Source organism: Microcaecilia unicolor, chromosome 2, assembly GCF_901765095.1.
Source record: "Microcaecilia unicolor chromosome 2, aMicUni1.1, whole genome shotgun sequence".
Taxonomy (NCBI): domain Eukaryota; kingdom Metazoa; phylum Chordata; class Amphibia; order Gymnophiona; family Siphonopidae; genus Microcaecilia; species Microcaecilia unicolor.
In genome coordinates, this window is record NC_044032.1 from 466,733,997 (window position 1) to 466,761,507 (window position 27,511).

General features: G+C 44.1%; 1 protein-coding gene across 5 annotated transcripts in view; it reads right to left on the bottom strand.

Moving 5' to 3' along the window:
* PTPRA (protein tyrosine phosphatase receptor type A) overlaps window positions 1-27,511 on the bottom strand; it is a 373,699-nt gene that overhangs the window by 303,393 nt on the left and 42,795 nt on the right. For all 5 annotated transcript variants that reach the window (XM_030191011.1, XM_030191010.1, XM_030191012.1 and 2 more), the window contains exon 3: window positions 8,639-8,802. The gene's annotated coding sequence lies outside the window, so the exon portion shown is untranslated. The remainder of the gene's footprint in view (window positions 1-8,638; window positions 8,803-27,511) is intronic.

Here is a 27,511-nt window from a genome sequence, read left to right on the forward strand (position 1 = left end):
CTTTAATGAAACAAAGAGAGAGAAAGCTGCAAACCAATGTCCTTATCAAGAAAAAGATCAAGTATAGGTGGGCATTTCCTTTTAGTCTCTGTGTTGTAGTGAGCAAACTGAAAATGGTCAAAATGCCCAAGGAAGTTTTGAAAATTCTACTAGAGGTAGGAGTGTCGATGTCACCACTGCTGCTAATATCTACATCACTAACTCTGACTGTGGCAACTCGTAACAAACTATATCAGTGGCAAAAGATTCTGGATTAAGAGTAGAAGACTACAGAGAATCATTCAACTGGAAAGGACTAAAACGAGTGTGTTAAGACTTTTCAGCCAGTTGCCATTTATGGTTCTACTCTACTTGAGTGAGTTTCTGTTCTCTTGGAAATGGCTATGGATGTGAAAATACGGCTATATAGGGATTGATTGTGGAGTATACTGAGTATAAGCACTGTCCAGGGAGGGAAGGAGAGAAGGAGGGAGGGAGGGAGGCAGTCATTGGGAGAGTGGCTCAGGATCCTTACCTTTGGTAGCTGTGGCAGTTTCTGATATGGGGTAGTTTGTGGTGGACTTGGGAGTGTGCCTGTTAAGTGTTGGTATGATTTTCCGTTTTCCAAATTGCCTGAAGGACTGGATTCATAATAAGGAGGTGAGCAATTGCTCATTTAACTCCTGCCCAAAATCTGCGGGACTGTGCAGCACAGAATTCGCACAGTTCCCCAGCCACGCAGATTTCAGCCTTTTTGCACAGAATCTAGCTGGCTGCTCCCCCCCCCCCCCCCCCACCGAGCCTTAATGAGCCCTCCCCAGGCGTACCTTAACACTCCCTGGTGGACTAGTGGCCTCTTTGGAGGCAGGAAAGAACTCTACTCTTTCCTGCCCGCTGCCACCGCTCTCTGGCTAGTGCTCCACTTCTTCAAAATGGCTGCCAAGACATCAAGCCCACTGTGAGGCTGACGCAGGAAGTCTCAGCGTGGCAGTGGGCAGGAAAGAGTCAGGGTCTTTCCTACCCCAAAGAGGTACTCCCAATGCAGCTCCTCCTCATCGCAGCTCCCTGGTGAGTGCGAGTGTGGGTGAATGCAGAGGGAGGGCTGGAAACAACTATGGATGGTGTGGGGGCAGTGGGGGAGGGGGGCTGGAAACAACCATGGATGGTGTGTGGGTGCGGCGGGGGGGCTGTTAAAAATACTATGGATGGTGGGGGAGGCTGGAAAAAACTATGGATGGTCTGTTTGGGGGAGGGTGGAAAAAAACTATGGAGGGTGTGTGGGTACAGCAGGAGGGCTAAAGAAACTATGGATGGTGTGTGGGTATGGAGGGGGGCTGGAAAAAGCTATGGATAGTGTGTGGGTGCAGCGGGGAGGAGGCTGAAAAAAAAACTATGGATGGTGTGTGGGTGTGAGTGGCTGATAAAACTATGGATGGTGTGTGGGTGCAGGGAAGGGGGGCTGTAAAAAAATGTGAATGCTATAGGTGCTGGGAAGGGGGATAAGAAAAATATGGATGGTACCTGTGTACAGGAATGGGGGCTTTAATATTGTTTAAATTATGACAAACTTGGAGAATTTTACAGAATTTGCAAATTTTATACACAAAATTTTGCAGAATTTGCAAATTTTTTGTGCAAAATTTTTAATTCTTTTCCGAAGAATTCCAGAAGGAGTAACCTTTGTTTCTGGTATGGCTACAGACTTGTCTATTTTGATTAAAATGAAAAAGGTCTCTCCAATAAGATTATATCTGAAACAAAGTTATTTACTACCGCCGTCAGGTCCCGAAGCGCCTTCCAGATGGCATTCAATGTAACCTCCACAGAAGCCAAAAACTCCAAGGTGATTTCTCTTGAGGTGTTTAGGAGTAGTTCCGCCGATTCGGGTTTTGCTGTAAACGTCCTCCGTTTCAGCATATGTCTCTAACTCACTCCTCCACTCCTTTGGTCATGGTGGTTGAATAATTCGGGAGCGATGGAGTTGTTTTTCCAGGTCCAAGAGCGTCGACACTCCTTCGCCGGCGCTAATCAAAGGACTCGCCAACCCTTTCATCTGTGGGCAGCTCGACGTGTAGCGGTCCTGCACTTGCTGCTCAGTGGACAAAACGCTGGCCATCAGCGGCTGACCGCCGGTTGTTCCCTTCCTCTCAGTTAAGGAAAGTGCAATTGCAGAGAGGGAATTTACATAAAGAAGACAAAACTTCAGAGGGCATACGAACTTCATGTCACCATCTTACCACTCTCCCAGTTTGGAGAGTTACATGGACAATTTGACTGAACCCTTTGAGAGTGAAAAATTGATATAATATAATATATAATAAATGAAGTTCTACACAAGCTAGAAGTGGTTATGATCCTGAAAATGATAATGGACCAGAAACTTTGAATGGTAAGGTGGATGTTATTGTGGATGATTAATGTCGAGATTATTGTTTTTTCCAGAGTTCCAGGTATGACTTCTAAAGTTTTCCTCAGAAATATTTTCTTAATTATTACTTCAAAAGGAGTGAAGCCTGTGAAAACTGGGATTGCTTTAATCAGTGGGATTTGAATTAGAGACTTAAGTATATGTATTGTTAAATAATTTCTGGTTTTTAAAAGAGAGAGAATGTAATCAGATGTATTATTTCTAACTAAAATCTGAACAATAAGTATGTTCTCAATGAAATGAATTGACTATACACCATATTTGGTCTTGAAGAAGCCAACCAGATGATCAATGTGGAATAATGAATTAGATGAGTAATATCTTCAGTATTGTCGATACCAAAGCAGTGGAAGACGAAAGAGGAAGTCCTCTGCCTGCATAAAGCCCATGTAGGCTCCTCAACCGCTCCTGCGGGAAGGTAACAGGTTTCCTTTAATGTTTTGATTTGGTTTGTTTTGCCTTTTTTTTGTTGTTTTTTTGTAGCCAAAAATCAAATGAAGGAATCTGATAAAACTGAGGCAACTAGAAGAAAACACTCAACCCAGATCAATAAAGGACGGGCCTCTGGATTATCTGTTGGGACTAATGGAAAGAAAAATATTAGGTAAAAACTAATTTTACCTTCCATAGCATCCCACAGATCAATCCAGAGACTTGTGGGATGTACCAAAGCAGTCCTCAAGTGGGGCGGGGTACTACAACCTCAGCAGACTGGAGCAATGATATACAGGCCGTGGTTACATGCGCTGCCACATCAAATCTGGAATGCCTAGCGCTGCCACGCCAAGCCTGCAAAGCCTGGCAAGGGAAGGACAGCAGGTCAAGTGGGCAATCTGCAAAAGCCATCTACGGCAGGACAGAGGACCAAGTGGCCGAACTACAAAGGGCAGCCACGGAAGCCAGACGGGACACAGAAAAGGAAGTCAACTGCGCTCTGGAAGAAAGCGCTGCCACCCACAACAGGAAAGACTGTCTCATACAGAGGCGAGCTGAAGAAATTGCCTCTCTCAGCCAACGGCCACTGCAGCTCTTGAAGCCAGATCCCCTTTCTTGTGACCAGAGGACAACATGAGGGTATGCCGGGAGGCATTTCTGCTCAGCAGGTCAGGAATCTGATGATCCTACTGTAGTATGGGTGTTTCATAAGGAGTTGCCACCTTCCTATATACCTAAGGCTCTCCAGGTTCTGAATTTGTCTGCTTCTGATCCTGCCACCGCTACATCTGCTAATCCTCTACAGTCTTTAGCAGTGCGTAAGGCTATATAGGAAGTCACTTCTGCTCAATGGCTCATCTCAGGCACTGCCCCACTATGCAGAGACGTAGCTAGGTGGGGTGCAAGGGGAGCAGCTGCTCCCCTAAAAGGATTTTGAATAAAATGGCACTTATGAGGAACAGCTCTTCAGCTTCACACCGACGCCTATTCTACAAAAGGTCTGCTCCTCCTGACATCAAAACCGCTATGCCCAACATCTGCCAATCTAAAAATGGCGAGCCTTCTTATGGTACCTTCCTATGGTCCCGAGCAAAACAAGAAGCAAAGAGTTGACCAACAGAACTCGCTGGTCACTTCCAAATAGTATAGGAGTATATGGTGAACATCCAAGAAGCGGGAACAGAAAAAAGTAGAATGGGATGGAAGGCAGAAACCACCGTATGCAGAAAAGACAGGACTGTGTGCCCGTCACCAGTAGAAATCCAGAGGATCTCAAACGAATGAAGTTGGGAGTTCTGAGAACCTGCCTAGACTGGATTGATAAAGAAAACTAGGCTGCCCAGGACGATAGCCCTGGTGTCATAAAGATAAGGGCGAGCCTGATCCGACCGAAAAGAACTTGTAGACATGTCCTCAGGAAGACTCTAAGTCTATAAGTCAACCAGGTCTTCCACCAACTTCATGGAGTCCTCAAACAATAGTTGCCCTGAAAACTGAGCTGAACAGCCTTCGTTAGAAGCTGCATTCACCACCCAGCAGTGCAACCACATCAAATAACAGGCTGTGACCTCCAAAAACGTCTGCTTGACGCCCAAAACAAATCATAGAAGAAAACTGGCAATTAAGCCAGCCTCAACTCTACATTTGGCAAGTGAGGAGGCGGTCGACTGTCTGCCTTCTGGAAGAGATCCGAAATCTGTTGCCGCCAGCTACGGCACACCCTAGCAGCCTACAAGCTGCAGATAGTCTCAATGGGTGATTTCAACACAGCTTTCTGCTGATATTTCAGTTCTCTCTCCCTGGAGGTGGCTAAGTTGGCTTGAAGGGAACCATAGAGATGGGGACCAAAGAAGAAGGAACCCCTGAAGTGGTCTGATACAGACTCAGGCCCATAGGGGAATGTCCAAGAAAAAGAACCTTGTGCCCATAACTTGAACCTATTCCCATATCCTGGACCTGGTAGGGAAAGTAAAACCTGACTTGGGTTGGCATCATTTGCTGAGGAGCAAAAGAAAGAAAGGATTTCCCAAGCCTATATGGAACAACACTCCCCGATAAGCCAAGATTTGTGAGGGAAACAGCTGACTCTTAGTGAGACTGATTACCAATCCTAGGGACTGAAGACGAGTAGGTATCTTGGATGACGTTTGCAGAGTCTCTTGATAGAGAAAGCCGCAAATCAGCCAGTCACAAGGTATGGATGAACCTGCAATCCATCTACACGAAGGAAAGCTGCCACTACCACCATGACCTTGCAAAAATGTCCTCGGCAACATAGAAAAGCTGAATGACATGGTCATAAATCGCTAAGATCCCTCTGCAGCAAGGAGCACTGGGAATACGAAAGTAAGTTTCCTTGAGGTCCAGTGAGGCTAGAAACTCTCCTCACCAGACAGAACTATTACACACTACAAGGTTCCCATTGTGAAAAGTTGAACCGTAAACACCCTAGACTCTTATGATGTCCAAACTCAGCTGGAAGAAAGCTCCCTTGTTGGAACTACAAAGCAAAGGGAACAACTTCCCATTCCCCAATTGCAACTGGGGACAGAGTCGACTGTGCCTAAAGGAAGAAACATTGGCAAGGTGGCAAAAACTGCCTGACAGTGTCTGAGCTTGCATGTAGACTCCAAGAAAAATCTGTAGTGAAGTCCAGGTTGTAACTGTGCGATAGAAAAACTAAGACGCATCTGAGGCTAGAATGCAAAGGTGTGGCCAGTATCAGTTTGCAAAGAGAGAGAGTGAAGGAAAATCTTTAGTACTTATGTAACTGCTTGGCCTGGCAAGCAATAAGAGAGAATGAAATAAAATATGCCCCACTGGAAACCTAGCTGAGCCCACAGTTTTATAATAGGATGGATAAAACCAGCCATGAACTTGTAACCTTCAGGCTGAAAGGCCAGCCACCCTCCTGAATAAAACTAGTTTAATGTAAACAGTACACACAGAGCAAATAACACCAAGGCATCACAGAGGGTGCAGGATTACCATGGAAACCGAGAGAAACCTGAGAGGTCTGCACTAGCCTCAAAATGTAACATTTCTCATAGAAACATGGAGTCAACAGCCCTAAGCCTGACTAACTAAACAAACTATATACTGCCATGCTCTGAGAAAGGGAAAGAGGAAAAGAGTGAAAAACCTAGAGTAGGATCCTTAATCCTGATCCCTTTCTCCCCTCCATTAATGATGGAGGGTCCAGAAATATTCTTAGTGTAAATCACCTAGTGAAGGACAGGCATCTCTACCAGAAGACTTTCAGATAGTCAGTACTTTCCAAGTTGCAGCTTAAGGCTCTGGGACTAACAGTTCTCCAACCTCACCCCTGGAAAGTTGCAGGAGACTCAAAGCTGTGGGAGACCCAAGGACTCCCACAGGAGTCTGCAAACCACCCCAGGCCTCCTTTCTTAGAAGCCCTTAAATATCAAATATGAAGAAACTGGGAGTGATCCACCCCAGTTCCCCAGTCACATTTCTGAAAAGCCTACATATAAAACTGCCTGAATCGCAAGCAAATCAGGTCCCAGGGGAGCGCTGGGGCTTAAAGATGGCGCCCTCAATCCTCACTGCCCTGCACCCACCAAAATGAGCCGGGATGGACGGAGCACACCGCTCCACGGAGTTGGGCTGTACAGCGGATCTCCAGCACAAGAAACTGCAGTAGCCCAGTGGTTCCCACACTGAGTGCCGCTTTTGCTGTGCCCCACCAGCACAGATAGGATAATGACTACTCACCCCCTTGGGAATCGCTGTCGCATGCCAAGTCGGTCCTCACACCATTCAGCCGGTACTGCAAACCGGCATGAGCTTGCCGTGCTGGACAAATCAGACTGAGATTTTTTTTTTTAAACAATGCTCAAATTTTTTTAAGGCAAGAGAGGACGCCGGAGCAAAAGAAACCTCAGACTCCTTTTAAAGTCAGGAGAGTTAGAACCACAAACCCCAGTCAGGCAGAGAGGAGGGGTTGATGGGGGAGGAAGGGAGGGACCTGGCACCACCAGGTGTGCACCCAAGTCCCAAGACCAGGACACCTCAGACCCCAGAAGCTCGACTAGACCCAGGGGACCAGGCCAGGAGCCAATCAATCCAGAGCTGCACAGATATGACAATCCACCTGCTTGATAGAGGGAATACTGAAGTTAAGGTGACTGCACATGACCACATATAGTAAAACCTCTGAAGTTCTCTCTATCTCCACCTGCTGGTAGAGGAACATAACACACAAGTCTCCAGATTGATCTGTGGGACGCTATGGAACGTGTATTGATTGCATTAGTTCATACGGTTAGTTCATGATCCCTTAATATTATCTTCCAACCTCTAGGTGAGAGTATCATCAGTTTCGTTTTGCTTATACAGATAGTACTACTGAAAAAGGTGTGAGCAAAATCTCAAAATAAAAATACACATATATTACTACCTTTTAAGAACTCTCATATGATAATGTTATGGACATCATGTCTTTATGCATGCCAAGCATAAGGTATTTGATAAATACAAATATGCTGAAGCTAACCATCTTGAAGACAGAGATTCTGAGATTTGGGAAGTTATAACATCTATTTTAAGCCTGACCTATCACTAACTGGTCTCTCCTTAGTATCAAACAAAGAAGAGTAATTTAGGAATCATATCAGATTTTACATCAAATCTGGAGGATCAGATGATTGTGACTAAAAAAGCATTTTTAAAACTAAGGTTAGTTGGACAACTGAAACATTAATCTCACAACATCATACTTCTGAAATAGTTACACAATCTTGTTGTCTATTTAGGTTTCCCAGCAAAAATCATTTACAAAGTACAGGAAATCCAGAAGGTTGTAGCATAGGTGTTTGCTGGAAAAAACAGGATTATGAGATCAGCTAAGGGACTTACATAGGCTACCCATCAGAGACTGGTTTAGTTTTAAAGTTTGAACATTTCTTTTCAGAAACCTCGGCCTTTGCCCTTCTCAGCATCAGTCAAGCTTCCAGAACTGGTCTACAATCAGCTAAAAGCAGAAAGCTGAAAAAGCTAAAGATCTCAATATCTCTTCTTAAGACTACTCTGTGGTACACTTTTCCAGTAGCACTACAGAAGGAAAACTATCACCTGTCTTTTATGAGAGAACTAAAACATTTTTAAACTAAATGAGCAACTGTGCTAATCAAAAATTGTGAATTTCTCTTGAAGAAATATAGCCAAAGTATTACAGTGTAACGCTGTTTGTTTATACATTACTGCTTAGATACTATCCTATAAAGAGGGAAAGAGAGTGTGTGTGTGTGTGGGGGGGGGGGGGGTCAAGTTACAGGAGGTGTGAGAGTGGGTTCAAAAATGATCCATTTAGAAGCAATATTTATCTGCAAAATGGATAATTTATAGGTTCTGTTTAGGTCTAACGCATTAAATGGACAGTGCCGGCATGGCTATCGCACTATCACTATAATTAGTGCTGCCACTTATTTAACACTGGTACTTAACTTAAGCCATTGACTACACCAGCTGAATACTGAACCCTGTATGTTTAGTCTTGGGGGCAATGTCTCCAAATGAGTTAGTTTTACTGTACGATTAATGTGATGAACATTTTTTTAGATCTGTAGAATATAAGTAAATACATCAAATTTACAATAAATCATGCTGCACATTAGTAATATGCACATTGCTTACACTGAAGGTATGCCAAAAGGAGCTATGGCCAGACAGACACACAAATATAACTCCTCTTACTTTAAACAAGCAACTATTATCATTATCATACTTTACCTATTATTAATAGATGATGGAAGAAAATGTGAAATTTCATCTTACCTGCTATCTTCCTTTCCTTGAATCCTGCTAGATCAGAGACGAGTGGGCTATGCTCCCCAGCCAGAAGATGGAGGCAGAGAATACTGAGCTTTCAGTGGCATCACCACTAATATAAAGAGTAGTGCAGCCCTGGAACTTGCCAGTATACTATAGCCAAAGCAGATCTGAAAGACATTGGAACATATCGTTAGAGCGACATCAACCAAACTCATGACTACACGATTAAGAGACATTGTTTATGTTTATATTTATCGGTACTTAATATACTGCCTTTCAGTGGGAGCAATTGAAGTGGTTTACAATTAAAATATTCAATAGAGAGAAAAGAACTACAAACCACAGATAGGAAAAAGAAATGAAGGATAAAAAAAGAAATGATGAGATGGGGGAGGGTAAGGGGAGCAGGGAGGAAGGATTGCAGCCAGTGTACTTAACTACTGTTCAGTTGAGCCTTGAAATGCTTGAGAAAAAAGGCAGCTCTAAATTTTAAGTAGGTGAGTTCAACTTGATAGATGGGAAGAAGAGAATTCCAGTATGAAGGGGCAATACAGAAAAAAGCACTTTGTCTTGATGTCGAGATGAGATAGAAAAACTGAAGAGATCAAAGAACAATGTTCAGAAGAAGAGCAGAGAGCTCTGGATGAGATATAGGAGGTAATCAATGAAGCCAGATAAGGGGGTGTCACAGTGTGGAAGGCTTTGTGAGTTGATATCAGAATTTTGTATTGGATTCTGTAGGCAACTGAGTCAGTGGTGGTGAAATAAGAGAGGGGTAACATGATCACAGCAACGAGTATGAGTTAAGACTCTAATAATCCTGACCTGGCAGAAAGCTGCCTGTCTCAAACGCCGCTGCCACAGAAGAAGTACGGAAGACCGGGGGGGGGGGGGGGGAAGAGAGTGGGCTGTAGGGAGCAGAGGCAGCTGAGAGACACTGGATTGGAGAAGGGAAAGATACCACATTATGGGAGGAAGCTGGGGAGATATGTGACCTTAAGGTGGGGGAGGGGAGAGAGGGACGAGAAGAAATGACAAGGGAAAAACTGAATATGGGGAGCGATAAAGACAGAGAAAAGAGAAGCTAGACAGGAAGGGACCCACAGGGAGAGGGACACAGATGGTCAATGGTGGAAAGGGAGAGGGCAGGGATAGTGGAGACTCTGCACCTTGTACCCTGTTCTAGCCAAGCTTGTGTTTGTGTCCTGCCTGTTTGAGACCCTGTACCTTGTACCCTGTTTTGGCCAAGCTTGTGTTTGTGTACTGCATGTTTGAGACCCTGTAACTTGTACCCTGTTCTAGTCAAGCTTGTGTTTATGTCCTGCCTGTTTGAGACCCTGTACCTTGTACCCTGTTCTAGCCAAGCTTGTGTTTCCTGCCTGTTTGAGACCCTGTATCCTGTACCCTGTCTAGTCAAGCTTGTGTTTGTGTCCTGCCTGAGACCCTGTACCTTGTACCCTGTTTTGGCCAAGCTTGTGTTTGTGTACTGCATGTTTGAGACCTTGTACCTTGTACCCTGTTCCAGCCAAGCTTGTGTTTCCTGCCTGTTTGAGACCCTGTATCCTGTACCCTGTCTAGTCAAGTTTGTCATGATCCACTCCGTCCAGTAAGTCCTGCTGGCTGCCTGCACCTAGGGGCTCAACTCCTAGGGAACGGCGGTCAAGCGCAGGTGAAATATTGTCCAGTCACGCTAGTTCCTGTATCCTGCTTGAGAATCCTGTATCCTGTCCGGTCATAGTTGGTGGGTTTTTGCCTGCTGCTGCCGCCTCCATCACCAGCCCAAGGGCTCACGATTCCAGACTCCTCCTTGAGAACCTGACACTCTCCTTCCCTTAGTCCATTTTCTCAACCCTCCAACCCTGCCTCCTTTTCTTCCTTTTCTGAAATCGCTGAAGAGGAAACTACACATCTTATTTCTTCCTCAAAACTAACTACCTGTTCCTCTGATCCTATTCCCACCCATTTACTTAACACTATCTCTCCTACTGTCATCCCTTTTATCTGTCATATCCTCAATCTTTCACTTTCCACTGCGACTGTTCCTGATGCCTTCAAACATGCTGTAGTCACACCACTCCTTAAAAAAACCTTCATTGGATCCTACCTGTCCTTCCAACTATCGCCCCATCTCCCTTTACTATCCAAGATACTTGAGTGTGCTGTTCACCGCCGTTGCCTTGACTTTCTTTCATCTGAAGCTATTCTTGATCCACTTCAATCTGGCTTTCGCCCCCTTTGTTCAACTGAAACAGTGCTTGCTAAAGTCTCCAATGATCTGTTCCTGGCCAGATCCAAAGGTCTCTATTCTATCCTCATCCTTCTCAATCTATCTGCTGCTTTTGACACTGTTGATCACAGCCTACTCCTTGATACGCTGTCCTCATTTGGATTTCAGGGCTCTGTTCTTTTCTGATTTTCTTCTTATCTCTCCCAGCGTACCTTTAGTGTATACTCTAGTGGATCCTCTTCTAATTCTATCCCACTGTCAGTTGGTGTACCTCAGGGATCTGTCCTGGGACCTCTTCTTTTCAACATCTATACTTCTTCCCTTGGTACTCTGATCTCATCCCATGGTTTTCAGTATCATCTTTACGCTGATGACTCCAAGATCTACCTGTCCACACCAGAAATCTCAGCCGAAATCCAGGCCAAAGTATCAGCCTGCCTGTCTGACATTGCTGCTTGGATGTCTCAGCGCCATCTGAAACTAAACATGACCAAGACTGAGCTTCTTATCTTTCCCCCTAAACCAACCTCTCCTCCTCCCCCATTCTCTATTTCTGTGGATAATACTCTCATCCTTCCTGTCTCATCAGCTCATAACCTTGGGGTCATCTTTGACTCCTCTCTCTCCTTCTCTGCACATATTCAACAGACTGCTAAAACCTGTCGTTTCTTTCTCTATAATATCAGCAAAATTCGCCCTTTCCTTTCTGAGCACACTACCAGAACCCTCATCCACACTCTTATCACTTCTCGCTTATATTGCAATTTGCTTCTCCCAGGCCTCCTACTTAGCCATCTCTCTCCTCTTCAATCTGTTCAAAATTCTGCTGCACAACTAATATTCCGCCAGTGTCGTTATGCTCCTATTAGCCCTCTCCTCAAGTCACTTCACTGGCTTCCTATCCGTTTCCACATACAGTTCAAATTCCTCTTATTGACCTATAAGTGCATTCACTCTGCAGCTCCTCAGTACCTCTCCACTCTCATCTCTCCCTACATTCCTCCCCGGGAACTCCGTTCACTGGGTAAATCTCTCTTATCTGCACCCTTCTCCTCCATTGCTAACTCCAGACTCCGTTCCTTTTAACTTGCTGCACCATATGCCTGGAATAGACTTCCTGAGCCGATACGTCAAGCTCCATCTCTGGCCGTCTTCAAATCTAAGCTAAAAGCCCACCTGCTTTTAACTCCTAACCCTTATTCACAACCCTTATTTTATCATTCTCACTTTAATATTCCCTTATCTCTTGTTTGTCCTGTTTGTCTGTCCTAATTAGATTGTAAGCTCTGTCGAGCAGGGACTGTCTCTTCATGTTCAAGTGTACAGCGCTGCGTAAGTCTAGTAGCGCTTTAGAAATGATTAGTAGTAGTAGTAGAACACAGAGGTAATGCTGGAAAGGGGGGGATGTGGGCACAGAGATGGTAGATTCCGGAAAAGAGGGAAAAGGGAAGAAAGGAATAGAGAGGGCAGATGCTGGAAAAGAGGGTTGGATAAGGACAGGGACACAGAAGGAAAATGCTGGACAGAACAAATAGGGGTGCAAAGAGATGAAGGATGGTGGACATAAAGAAGAAATGTCAAATAGCCAGGACACTCTGAAAGACAGAAAAAACAGAAGAGACACACCAAGACCAAAAACAAATGGAAAAAATAATTGTTCGAACAACAAAGGTAGAAAAAAGTATTTTATTCTGAATTTCGTTTTGATTGGAATATAAGTTTTTGGAACGGTACTTCTCTAATATCTTGCATTTCATTTTCCATTTCTCTTATTTGCCGCAAATACAAAGTCTGATTTTTGAGGTTACAGTTTAGTGTTTTGCCTTCATCATCTTATTACTGATGTGGTCCCTTGTTCCATATTTGTTTTGTCACCAAGATGCAGTATTCTGCTAGCATGCAGTTTCTGTGTAAAGATCTGTAGAAGTCCCAAAAAGAAAGGTGGGGGGTGGAGATGAGAGGTGCCAGAATGCCTGTAAAAAAGGGGAGGGAGAGATGCTGGGAGTCTTCAGTTGGCGGGGGTGGAGGAGCCCCGCCAGATGCATCAGAGATGTACCATTTATGGATGGGCCTCAGCTCAAAGTAGGTGAGTCTCTATCCTACCAGGCCCACCTGTCGCTATGCTACTGGTTTATGCACTGTTTTGCAGTGGAGGGATTGTGTGTTAGCCTTACTGTAATTACATCAAAACATTAATATATAATAGCAGACCATCGACTTTTCCTCAAGGAATTAGTCCAAACCTTTTTGAAACCCAGATACGCTAGCTACTGTTACTACATCCTTCGGCAAAGAGTTCCAGAACTTAACTATTCGTTGAGTGAACAAATATTTCCTCCTATTTGTTTTAAAAGTATTTCCATGTAACTTCCTCAAGTGTCCCTTAGTCTTTGTACTTTTGTAACAAGTAAAAAATCAATTTACTTCTACTCCTCCTACACCAATCAGTATTTTGTAGACCTCAATCATATCTCCTCTCATCCATCTCTTTTCCAAGCTGAAGAACCCTAACCTCTTTAGCCTTTCCTCATACGAGAGGAGTTCCATCCCGTTATCATTTTGGTCACTCTTCCTTTAACCTTTTCTAATTCCGCTATAACGTTTTTGAGATATGGCGACCAGAACTGAACGCAATACTCAAGATGCAGATGCACCATGGAGCGATACAAAGGCATTATAGTTTTTTTGGTCTTATTCACCATGAATGAACTGAGTAAGAAGGAAGGGAACAGATCTCTAAGAACCAGACTACCTGTATGCCTACTCAAACTGCAAAGTGTCATCAGGTGAGCTGAATGTTTAATTGTGGGCTATGAGACCAGACCTGGATGTAAAGACAGTAGAACAGATGTGCAGCCCAAGCATACAGCTCTATGGCGAATGCAAAATGACTCTCAGAAAAGTATCTAAAAAAGGAACCTGATGGCTACAGACCTCCCCACTGGGGAGGGGATATATGAAGGATTTGAACAATGTTCAGGAACTTACTAAGGCTCTCACCTCAGCTACACTAAGCAACCAAAAAGTCAAAACACACAAAGAGAGACTCCACCAGGCTAGGAAACCAAGCAACCCATCCTGCAAGACATTTGGCCATTGAGACTATCATTTGCACATATAAGAGTCTTCAGCTAATCATAAGGCTTGACAAGGCAGCAGGCCTGAAACTAAGAAAGGGCACAGAATGGAATTAACTGACAATGAGAAATCACAGAGATTCTGACTGGACTTTACCAAGACCCAGACCCAGACCCAGGCCACAATTCCAAGTACTAAGAGCCCCTAAGAGTATCATTCCCGCAAAGAAATTAACCCTTAGGCCAGTTATGTACTCCCTCCACAACCCAGGGAGTACTGTGGACTACCCTGGACCTAAAGTGGCTTTTTCGGGGGGGGGGGGGGGGGGGGAGAGGATAGACTTTTTGAGGTTTTGAAAATGGTTATATTTACTATTCAAATTCTGGACGTTTTGAGCAAAACGTCCAAAGTCATATTGAAAATACCCCTCCACATCACTGCCCTCAAGCTGTGGTAGCTGTGTTTTCCAATATTGCTATCTGCCAGTTTGTACAGGAGCTTCTGAAAAGCACGGCCTAAACGCTGCTGCCCTGTCAATAAACTCCCACTGCTGCGAAACTGGCCATCTGCTCCTCTCCTTGCCCTAGGCAGAATAATGTTCCAGCAAGCTGCTGGCGATAACTTTTAAAAAGGAAATAGAGCAACATTTAAACTAAAATGGGGGAGAAAGCCAACAGCCGCCCAGGCATGGTTCGGTGTGGTTTATCCTTGAAGGATACTATTGAAACAGGACATTTAGTGAATCCCAGTAGAGAGGTTTCAACAATGCTGAAAGTAAGCCAGGTGTGCTTAATGAGACAGCAGGATAAAGGATGCACATTATCCCCTTCAACTTCTAAGCAGCTTATAGATCCAAGGAAAAAATACGATTTGAAGTGCATGTATACAAATGCTAGAAGCCTAAAAAATAAGATGGGAGAGTTAGAATATATAGCACTAAATAATGAGGTAGATATAACAGGCATCTCAGAGACTTGGTGGAAAGAGATCAATGGGACACTGTGTTAACAGGGTACAAACTGTACCTCAGTGATAGAAAGGATCAAACTGGAAGGGACTTTGCGCTATATGTTAAAGAGGGAATTGAGTCAAACAAAATAAACAGCAGCGTGGAATCATTATGGATAGAAATTCATATGTGAAGGGAAGGATTATTCTTGTAGGGGTAGGGCTGTACTACCCTCCACCGAGACAGAACGAACAGACAGATGAAGAAATGTTTACAGAAATTAGGAAAGCTGGCAAATTGGGCAACCCTATAATAATGGGTGATTTCAACTACCCCAATATTGACTGGATAAATGTTACATCAGGGACTGCCAGGGAGATAAAATTTCTAGAAGTAATAAACAACTGCTTCATGGAGCAACTAGTCCAGGAACTGACAAGGGGGGGAGCTTTTTAGATCTGGTACTTGGTGACGTGCAGGGCATAGTGCGAGAGGTGGCAGTGTTGGGTCCCCTGGGAAACAGTGATCATAACATGACGAAGTTTGAACTACTATCTGGGATGAACACTCAAAGGAAATCTAATGTAGTTGCATTTAATTTTTGAAACGGCGACTATAATAAAATGAGGAAAATGATTAAAAATAAGTTAAAAGGATAGGCTGCTAAGGTTAGGACACTATGAGGCATATTTTCAAAGCACTTTGGCAGGCTAAGTTCCATAGGTTTCTAAGGAACTTTGGGAGGCTAAATGCTTTGAAAATGAGTCTCATTGTAATCTAAATAACTTTGTAAGGCTAAGTGCTTTGAAAATACGCCTCTAAATCAGGCATGGACAGTATTCAAAAATACCATCTTGGAAATCCAGAGCAGATGCATTCCACATATTTGCAAAGGTGGCAAGAAGAAAAAACGACAGCCAGCATGGTTAAAAGGTGAAGTGAAAGAGGCTCTTACAGCCAAAAAGAATGTCCTTCAAAGAATGGAAAAGGACCCAAATTAAGAAAATAAGAAGCAACATAAGCACTGGCAAGTCAGATGCAAAGCATTAATAAAGAAGGCTAAAAGAGAATATGAAGAGAAACTTGCCGCACAGGCTACAACTCACAGTAACAACTTTTTCAGGTACATCAGAAGCAGAAAGCTTGCGAGGGAATCCATGGGACCGTTAGATCATGAAGGAACAAAAGGGGCACTCAGGGAGGACAAAGTCATAGCAGAGAAACTGAATCATTTTTTGCTTTGGTCTTTATGTAAGAAGATGCAAGAGATCTGCCTGTACTGGAAATGGTTTTCAAGGGTGATGATACGGAGGAACTGAAAGAAATCTCAGTGAACCTGGAAGATGCACTGAGCCAAATCGACAAATTAAAAAGTAGCAAATCACCTGGACCGGATGGCACACATCCAAGGGTACTCAAAGAACTCAAGTATGAAATTGCTGAACTGCTGTTAGTAATATATAACCTGTCATTAAAATCGTCCGAAGTAAGGGGGTCACGTGATGCTGTGAGCAGCAGTGGACGAACTTCAGATCGCTGTGAGAACCAGTGCCCCCTCTCAACAACTCTTTACACCAATGGGAAAATCTTTTTGAACAACAAACTCACCCTGCAGGCAGAGGAGTCTATGGACAAATATTTGAGAACAACAGCGTCGCAAATGTCGGCCAAACCGCCACGCAGAGGGCACTAAGAAGGGAGAAGACAAGATGGCGCCCACTTCCCCATCCACGCCAACCTCCGCGGAGTTCATACCGGAACTAACAGAGGCAGTATAGAAAGCCTTAGACTCTCGATTTGCAGTTATCGGAACAGATAGCAGGCATTGCACAAAGCACCTCGGAATTAACCCACCGAACTGAAGAGCTGGAATTCAGGGTCTCAGATGTGGAAGATTTGTTACAAACGCAGAGCGAAAACCCACACCCAGCAGGAAAAGCTGGAAGACCTAGAAAACAGAGCTCGACGAGAGAACCTAAGATTTGTGGGCTTCCCCGAATCTATCCCAGAATCTTCTTTATCTTCCATGCTGGAGACTTGGCTCCTTGCACGTTTTCCTGCGGTGAGTACCCAGGGAACAGTTCACTTGGATAGAGTCCACAGAGCAGGCCCCTTGAGACTCAATGCAGACAAACCAAGGGTGGTGATTGCAAAATTCCACCGATACTCCCAGAAAGCCCAAGTACTACGTCTATATAAAAGTAAAACGGAAGATGCACAATTCGAGGGACAAGCAATCAGAATTTTTCAGGATTATTCGCCAATGCTCTCCACCAAGTGCAGGGTCTTTTCTACAATATGCACGCAGCTAGTGGAGAAGAAGCTCCACTTTTCACTACAATATCCTGCAGCTTTGAAGATCCAGCATAACAATCGGTGGCTTTCCTTTTTCAAATCAGAGGAAGCAGTGGCTTGGTTATAAACTTTGGAAGCGACATGAACAAATGTATAAATAGAGTTGGGAGTTAATGAAAGTTGTTCAAGCAGGTTGGAAAATCATGTTAATTTATATACTATTGGTGTCTATGTAAACTAATGCTAACTGTTTTCACTAAGAGGGGGGAGGGTTCTTACGCTCTTTGGAATCTTTACGTCCCCTAGACCTATCCCTCAGAGTGAGAGATAGTTCTAGAATGTTAATTCAAGGGGTTAAGGGGGTTCAAAAGGGGGGTGAAGGTAGGGAATAATAAGGGGGAGGGGCTTCAGGAACTCAGGCAATGCATGTATAGCGAAGACCATCAGATAGGGGAGTGTCCTCACAAGTCACTAATTTTTATGATTCAACTATTAAAGCCAGTAGTAGGGGGAGGAAAAAATCCTGACTCATTAAAGATGTGTATACCTCACAGGGAGGGGGGCTGGGCTCCTGGGGAGAAGGATAAAATAGGGAACAGTTGGCTTTTTCTGAGAGTGCAGCTTGAGTGAATAAATCAACCATTCGCTTCATTTCTGGGAACATTTCTGGTATATCATCCCCAGTAAAACGATCCAAGATCCTATCACAGCTTAAACATCAGAAAGCCTCCGTCGCTTGTATTCAGGAAACTAAGCTATTAGACCCAGAACATAAGAAACTAAAGCAGCAATGGGTGGGGGAGTGCTTTTACTCATCTTCTGGCAATAGAAGAATTGGAGTGGCGATACTGATTAAAAAAAAATGTCATTCTAGGCTCATCTATAAAGACACAGAAGGGAGGGTGGTCCTTCTTAATATGAGTATGTTTGGGGGAGGGTGGTCCATTTTAATATGAGTATGTTTGGGCAAAGATTCTATCTGTGCGCAGTGTATGGTCCAAACACCTACTTGCCTCAAGTTTTCCAAACTTTAATCTCCTTGGGACTTCAGCACTCGGACACACCTTGGATATGGGCAGGAGATTTTAACCAGGCCCTAGATCCAGAATTGGACCGTTCAAAAGACAGAACCAGAGCAGGGCTGGGGGGAGACAGAGGCTTGCCTTTTATGTGTAAATCCCTACAACTTGTAGACCCCTGGCGCCTTTTACACCCATCCACGAGAGACTAAACTCATCAATCTAAAGTCTACCAGGCTTGGTCTCGAATACTACTACTACTACTACTACTACTAATAGCATTTATATAGCACTACCAGACGCAAGCAGCGCTGAACACCTGACATAGAGAGACAGTCCCTGCTCAAAGAGCTTACAATCTAGATAAAACAGACAAGACAAGCCATTACGGGCAAGGGAATTACAGGGTAAAGAGGAACAGGGGGGGAGAAGGGCAAATGAGTAGCAGTTAGGAGCCAAAGGCAGTAGTGAAAAGGAGATTATATTCTAGTGGCACAGGATTGGTTTTTCAGAGTCTCACAAGCGGAGATAGGCCCACTAGAAGTCTCAGACCACTCATTAATTTGGCTAGATTTAACATTTGACATGCTGGGAGAATCGGGCTATGTCTGGTGATTTCCCGCCTTCCTGTATCGAGACCCGTCTTTCTCTCTTTATATCAAAGAACAGTGGGAGCGTTATGTAGACACTAATGCAGAATCCTGTGACTCCCCCAGTATATTTTGGGAAGCCTCGAAAGCTGTTCTGAGAGGCGGGATTATAGCCTATATGAGTGCCAGGTCTAAGAAACTCCTAGTGGGCATAATTTGCCTAGAGCGAGAACTGCGGCTAGCAAAAAAAAAAAAGCCTATCGCAGCCAAACCAATATAACCGTGATTCTATGTCAGCGGCCGCTGTGGCATTAAACTCGTTAATACACAAGCAAGCAAAGAAACGCCTTCTAGTGAGACACTTGCAATTTCATCGGTTCGGGAATAAATCAGGGAGGCTGCTGGCCCAGGTGGCCCGTGCTAAGACTCAACGCAAGCTGATACCATCGATTATATCATCAACAGGGAATAGGATACATAGACCAGATGGGATAATGCAGGCATTCTACTCATACTTTTCCAACATGTTTGCCGGGGAGGAGGGGGCAGATGGTATGTCGGCTCGAGAATACTTAGAAGACGCTGGTCTCCCCCGTCTATCCCAGGCTATTCAGAACCAGCTCTCATTACCACTGTGGGCCCAAGAACTACAGCAAGTCCTGAAATCCCTTCCCATAGGCTCGGCCCCAGGACCAGATGGCTTCCTGGACGAATATTATAAAATGTTGCCCTCACAGTTTTGTGGCCCACTCATTGAATACTATGACGCAGCAATGCAAAGAGGGTCCTTTTCACCCCAGGAAAATGAGGCATTAATCACCTTGATCCCTAAACTGGGTAAACCGCGAGATCAGGTCGAGTCTTATAGACCTATCTCCCTGATCAATGCAGATCTAAAGATTTTGGCTCGAGTGCTGGCGGACTGTTTAGCACGCCACATACCGACCCTAGTAGGGGACCACCAGGTGAGGTTTGTGCGGGGTAGACATTCGGTAATTAATGTTCGCAAAGTCCTGCTCTCGATAGCCCAGTATCGCTCATCAAGGACACAGTTATTATTGGTTAGCCTAGACACAGAAAAGGCATTCGACAAGGTGCAGTGGGACTATTTATTTCAAGTCCTGAATGGACCGTCAGCAAGACTGTTGGTAAATGCAATTAAGTCCCCTCCTTTGGCAGTACAGGCAGATACGACGCAAGGTTGCCCTCTTTCCCCCTTGCTATTCTTGCGGTATTTGGAACCATTGCTGCGTACAATCGAGGCACATCCCGACATTTCTGGAGTGCTGCTACCCGCCCAGTCAGTAAAAGTGCTAGCGTTTGCAGATGATTTGTTTCTGACCCTAACTCGCCCGCGGGGTTCGCTGCCTAGATTATTGTCAGTTATAGATGAGTTGGGGGGGTTTCAGGCTTTGTACTTAACTTGCAGAAGTCCATGGTTCTCCTGTCACTCCCAGAGATAAAGGAGGAATGGAGGGGGGGCACATGCAACAAATTTGGGTCTAGTATCTCCCATTTTTCGACCCTTGCGCCAGACATGGCAATGGCTATGTAAGTTTTTTGCCCTAAATAATACAGTCTCCCCCTTACTACCTACAAGAGGGAATCCCGCCTTCCCCATGGGTGATACATCGAGGGTATTTCAGCGATGGGCATCTAGGGGGGTCCACTATTTATATCATGTGGTAACAGAACAGGGAACAATAAAATCCTCTCAAACCTTTGTGGGGAATTCCAATTGGAAAAGCAAGATATTTTTGCCTATTTACAGATTAGAATCCACTAAAAAATTATTCAAACTGGGTGTGGAAATAGTTAATCACTAAAATATACAACAAAATTTTCCACAATCAAAACTACATACGTTTAGCATAAAGTGTCAGTCGTCACAAAATTGCTTTAAGCTGGGAAGGAAAAAGGCCTCAAAGAGCTCCAGGATATAACAAGTCCTATAGAGCTAAACAGATCATTCAGATCAACTCTTCATCATTGGCCACCAAAAAACCTTCCAGGATTGCACTAAGTTGATTGACCATAAAGAGTTCCTAGTCTTTATTGACATTTTTTATTTTTTCATTGTTCGTCTTTCTTTACTTGTTATATCCTGGAGCTCTTTGAGGCCTGGTGCTTGGTGCTGGGAGGGTGGGAGGGGAGAGGAGGGTGGCTGGACATGGGTGGCTGGAGGGGAGGGCAGGGTTGCTGGACATGGGTGGATGGAGGTGAGGGAAGGGGGGAGACGAGGGCAAGAAATGAAGAAGAAAGGAGGAAAGTAAAGAAATAAATGGAAAGGAAGCCCTGGAAACGGAGGTAAGAGAACAGATAGAGAGCAGCAGAATCAGAGACTAGGACCAATATGGATAGAAAAACAAAATCACCAAAGGTAGAAAAAATCATTTTATTTTCATGTTAATGTTTGGAATATGTCCAATTTGAGAATTTACATCTGCTGTCTTATTTTGCACTGGGTATACTGGAGCTGTAACAACTTACAGAAATGATTTATAATGAAAAAAAATCATGTTATTTTTTTCTCCTATACTAGTATAATAGTTTCAGTGATGTCTGTTTATATGCACCATGGCTGGTGTAAGGAGTGTGGCTATCATAGCGGTGGAATCATATGTGGTGACCCCGCCCATAATGAGTACCGGCACCTGCGATAAATAATTAGATTTTGGGTTGCTGTTTCGGCACTCGGTCTCTGAAAGGTTCGCCATCATTGATCTAGTATATTCTAGATTTTCAAAAAGCTTTTAATAAAGTTCCTCATGAGAGACTCCTCAGAAAATTAAAGAGTCATGTGATAGGAAGCAATGTTCTGGTGTGGATTAGGAATTGGTTATTGGACAGAAAACAAGAGGGTAGGGTTACATGCTAGCTCATTTTCGAAAGAGAAGGGCACCCATGTTTCGACACAAATCGGGAGATGGGCGCCCTTCACTCAGTGGCGCCAGAATCGGCATAATCGAAAGCCGATTTTGGGCATCCCCAACTGCTTTCCGTCGCCGGGACGGCCGAAGTTCCCGGGGGCGTGTCAGAAGGGTAGCGAAGGGGGCACGGGGGCATGCCGGGGCGTGGATAAGAGATGGCCGGCTGCAGCCGATAATGGAAAAAAATGGGCGTCCCTGGCGAGAATTTGGTCCGTTTTTTTGGTCCCTTTTTTTTAGGTCCAAGTCACAAAAAAAGTGCCCCAACTGCCCAGATAACCACCGGAGGGAATCGGGGATGACCTCCCCTGACTCCCCCAGTGGTCACTAACCCCCTCCCACCCTCAAAAAAATAAATTTAAGAACTTTTTTCCCAGCCTCAAACCGGTCCATGACAGCAGTATGCAGGTCCCTGGAGCAGGTTTAGTGGGTGCAGAATACCTCAGGCAGGCGGACCCAGGCCTATCCTCCCCTACCTGTTACACTTGTGGTAGAAAATGGGAGCCCTTCAAAACCCACCGAAACCCACTGTATCCACATGTGGGTGCCCCCTTCACCCCTTAGGACTTTGGTAGTGGTGTATAGTTATGGGGAGTGGGTTTTGGGTGGGGGGGGTTGGGGGGCTCAACACCCAAGGTAAGGGAGCTATGCACCTGGGACCAATTTGCCAAGTCCACTGTAGTGCCCCCTAGGGTGTCCGGTTGGTGCCCTGGCATGTCAGGGGGACCAGTGCACTACGAATCCTGGCCCCTCCCATGACCAAATGCCTTGGTTTGGTTCTTTTTTGAGATGGGCGCCATCGGTTTCCATTATGGGGGAAAACCGAGGGTGCCCATCTCTACATTCAGTGATCTCAGCATTTAGGTTGAGATTTGGGCTCCCCCAACCGTATTTTCGAAACGAAAGATGGACGCCCATCTCTTTCGAAAATACGGTTGGCCCCGCCCCTTCTCCCTCGGAGATGGGCGCCCTTAGCGATGGACGTCCCCGTTCGAAAATGCCCCTGATGGTCATTTCTCTCAATGGAGGAGGATGAACAGTAGAGTGCCGCTGGGTTCAGTGATGGGACAGAAGCTATTTAATATATTTATAAATGATATGGAATTGGAACAATGAATGAGGTGATTAAATTTGCAGATGACACAAAACTATTCAAGGTTCTTAAAACACGAGCGGACTGTGAAATATTGCAGGAAGACCTTAGGAAATTGGAAGACTGGGCATCCAAATGGCAAATGAAATTTAAAGTGGATAAATGCAATGTGAAGAATATTAGAAAGAATAATCTGAACTATAGTTACCTGATGCTAGGATCCACCTTGGGGGTCAGCAACCATGAAAAAGATCTAGGTGTCACTGTAGATAATACGCTGAAATCTTCTGCTCAATGTGCGGCAGCAGCCAAAAAAAGCAAACAGGATGCTAGGAATTATTAGGAAAGGGATGGTGAATAAGACTGAAAATACTATAATGCCTTTGTATTGCTCCATGGTGCAACCTCACCTTGAGTACTACATTCAGTTCTGGTCGCCGTATCTCAAACAAGATATAGCGCAATTACAAAAGATTCAAAGAAGAGCGACCAAAATGATAAAGAGGATGGAATGCCTCTCAAATGAGGAAAGGCTAAAGAGGTTAGGGCTCTTCAGCATGGAAAAGAGATGGATGAGGGGAGGTATGATTCAGGTCTACAAAATCCTGAGTGGAACGAATAGAAGTAAATCAACCTTTTACTCATTCCAAAAGTACAAAGCCTAGGGGCCACTCAAGGAAGTTACATGGAAATACTTTTAAAACAAATAAGAAATATTTTTTCACTCAATGAATAATTAAGCTGTGGAACTCTTTGCCACAGGATGTAGTAACAGTGGTTAGTGTATCTGGGTTTAAAAAAGGTTTGGACAAGTTCCTGGAGGAAAAGTCCATAGTCTGCTATTGAGACAGACATGGGGAAGCAACTGCTTGCCCTGGGATTGGTAGCATAGAGAGTTGCCACGATTCAGGTTTCTGTCAGGGCCTTGTGACCTGGCTTGGCCACTGTGGTTGATGGACCACTGGTCTCACCCAGTATGGGTACTCTTATGTTCTTAGCGTTCCAAAGACCCCAGTTTGATTTCCCTATGCGCCACCCATTATTTGACCTTCAGGAAATGGCTCGTTCTCCAGTTTTAAGATGTTTGGAACATACATATTTTAACCATGAGAATAATTATGCATAGCACTGTGACTTACTGTTTTATCTCCCTGCCTTCTCCTAGACTGTGGGCTCATTTCTTGGCTACCAGAGGTGATCTATTCTTCTCATGCTTTCTTGAAGTCTCCTACTGTACTCATCTCTATCACCTCCACTGGGAGACCATTCCATGCAACTACAACTCTTTCTATGAAGATATATACTCTAATATTACTCCTAGGTCTAACTTCTTGATGCCTCGTATAATGCCCTCTTGTTCTAGAAATTATCTTCTACCCAAAAATAGGTATCATTACTCCAACTCTTATATACTGATAAGCAAACAACTACAAAAGGCCATAAAACCAAGTACTTAGTTTAATTTAGTTTAGTTTATTAGCATTTGCTATACCGCCTTTGCTAACTTAGCAGATCAAAGCAGTTTACATAAATTAAAACCACAAGAAATGGAAAGGAACTACAATATTCATATAGAAAAGAATAGGAACATCACACATATCAGTTGAAGTCAGGAGACAGGAATGAAAGCATGGGAAAGGAAGTGGGAGGAAGGGAGCATAAAGGGGCAGGGTAAGGTACTCCTGAAATAAGGAAGGTCCAAAAGGCACCCGCTTAGATAGAGCCAAAAGCTAATGTAAAGATCCAAGTCTTTATGGCTACTTTAAATGTTTAGCATTTTAATATGTGTTTCACAGCTACATTATGTATACATAAGCTGGAGGATGGCTAATGCACATTGGGTTACTGCAGGGGCAGTGTCAAAGATACTGCAAAGGCTAAGATGACACATTTTCCACTCATACAGCCGCTGGAAAAGATGACATCCCAGCCATTGCGCAGCAGAAACATTTATTGATAGCACAAAAGCACATTTATGCTAGTTTTCTAGAAGAAATCACGGTACATGGTTCTCAGCTAGAAGATAGCAGCTGCAATGTCTAGGCTCGATGGCAGGAGGAATATAATAGGGGAAAACTCCCAGTCAAGAGCAAATGAAAATTCATAGGAAACAAGATCAAATAAAGGAAATTCCAAGTAAGCTGTGATCCCAAAGGAACTGCAGAAAGCTTGTGAGGTGTAAACAAATGTGAACGGTCTAAATTTTCCAGCTATCTTCTTGGATCTGAGAAAAGCCACACGGAGTGTGGAGGTGCACTTGATCCCCACGGGACAAAAAAGTGAAAACAAAAAAAAGGGGTGGGGAAAATAGGCTCTATTCAAACAATGGGGCAGACGTATAAATTAATTCACAATAAAAATAATTGTTTTAATTAATTTATACGTCTGCCCCATTGTTTGAATAGAGCCTATTTCCCCACCCCTTTTTTTGTTTTATCTTCTTGGATCTACCATTCAACTCTTGCCACCTTAGTACACAGACTGAATGGACAGTGCAGGTCTTTATCTGCCTACATTTACTATGTTACTATGCAATTAGAGCATACTGCTCAATGCTTTACAAGTCCGCTGGCAAGTTGCAATATTTGAATGCACATAGAAATGCTAAGCTGAATATACTTCTAACATATAAACTCTGAATCAAGCAACTGGACACTGATTCAGGGAATTACAGCACTAAGCATACGAGAATCTAATGGAGCCTAAGATGATAAAATAAACAATAGCAGAGTAAATGACCTCAGTTTTCTCTCTCAGAGTTGGTAAAACAATGGAAATAGTTCAGCACTGTTCCTATTTGCACAAAGAGCATTCAGTCAGTCAGTCAGTCAGTCCTGTTTTATGCCTCACATGCACTTGGCTTCCATCTGTTGGCTACATAAAGCTGCTGTGTCATGCCAGAGCTGCAAACTTTCATCACTTTCACTTCTCTTCACCTCCTTTTACATTTCAAGAGAGCTTAATTTTTTATTTTATTTTACTTTCCAGGCAATTTATCACTCTTTGTAATAATAATAAGGAAAACCAGCAGATAAAACTAATTTTTCTTGGTAAATGCAGGTGCTTATTTAGATGGATAGAAGTGAGGACAGTAAAACAATATTAAGAGGAGTCCTAGGCTTTGAAGGGCTTTTTTAATGCTTGCACAGGACACTGATGGCACTACTTTGCTCATTTTCCCCATTTCTCCAACCCCCAAATGCTCAGCCTCCCCATATCCTTTGCCCAAGTCCCCATTCCTCGGTTTCTCCATACACATTTCTGACTTTCTAGGGTTTCTGCAATTGCTGCTGACTCCTTATGGGGTCATATGACTCTTAGATACTTTGAGCTGTATTGTATCAGTACTTCCATGGTTGTGGCTAATCATTATCAAAACTGTGCAGGGCAGTGGGTACTGCATGACTCAAGCTTCCAAACCAGGGTTACAATACGTCCGGATTTACCCGGATATGTCCTCTTTTTAAGGACATGGCTGGGCAGGTTTTGCCAGCCTGCCCATTTGTCCAGATTTGCGGACGAACGCGCAGACTGGCGGGGGCGGGCGGGCCTCAGGGGTGACCTATCCTCCCCTCCCCTACCTTAGTGTGGTGCCCTGGTGGTCTAGTGACCTCTTCAGGGCAAGAAAGAGCCCCCTCTTTCCTGCCCAGCGCAGCTGTAGACTTCTCTTGCTCCTGGTGCCGATTCAAAATGGCTGCCGAGAGTTCAAGCGGCAGCCTTGTGAGACTTCAGCAGGAGTCTTGCAAGGTCACTGCTTGAACTCTCTGCAGCCATTTTGAATCAGCGCCGGGAACAACAAAGGTCTACAGCCATGCTGGGCAGGAAAAAGGGGGCTCTTTCCTGACCCAAAGAGGCCACTAGACCAACAGGGCACTAAAGTAAGGTACAGGAGAGGAAAGGTAGTGAATGGAGTCATGTGGGTGGAGGGGAGGGAGGTTGGAAAACTGGAGAGGGGATAATATGGGGACACAGAAGGAATCTGGCTTTCTTTGGGGGAGGGTGTCAAAGTGACAGGGGGCGGGGTAGGGTGTGACAGGGGGTGGGGCATGTGTCCTCTTTTTTCTTGGGGAAAATATGGTAACCCTGTCCCAAACAGATCTCAGAGCTGAGTCAACAGAACATTGCCATGAGACCTGCTGCACTTCCTCCCTCAGCCAGAGCAGGTATGATTCTGTGATGAAAGCCAGGACTTGGAATTTGATTTATTCCGTACATACTTCAGTCAGCCTAAAATCTGGGTGAAAATTAAATAGATTTTCAGCTTTCCAAAAATCGAGGACTTTATGGATCCACAAAAAAGTAGATCTACGCAAGATGTTAGATGACATTTGATAAAAGGCAATGTGCATCATAATCAAAACATGTGAAAAGTCAAGCTTCTCTCTCTCAGACACACCAAACTAACCCGGTACCACACAGCCTAAAGGTATCTCAAGCGAAAAAACTAATTTCAACAGTGGAAGGAAACAATAAAGACAAAGCTTATTAAAACATACACACACACAATTTTTAGAGTTTGTAGACATTTAACCAGACCAGATATGTTGCTTTTGGAGTTAGAAATAAGGTTTGACAAACAATTTGTAGATGATACCTTTTGATTTGGAATAACTTACACATCTATGATTAGTTTTTGGGCATTATTCTCTCTTCACTAGTTCAGAGAAAAAAAAAAGCATGGTTGGCCTACATTTAAAC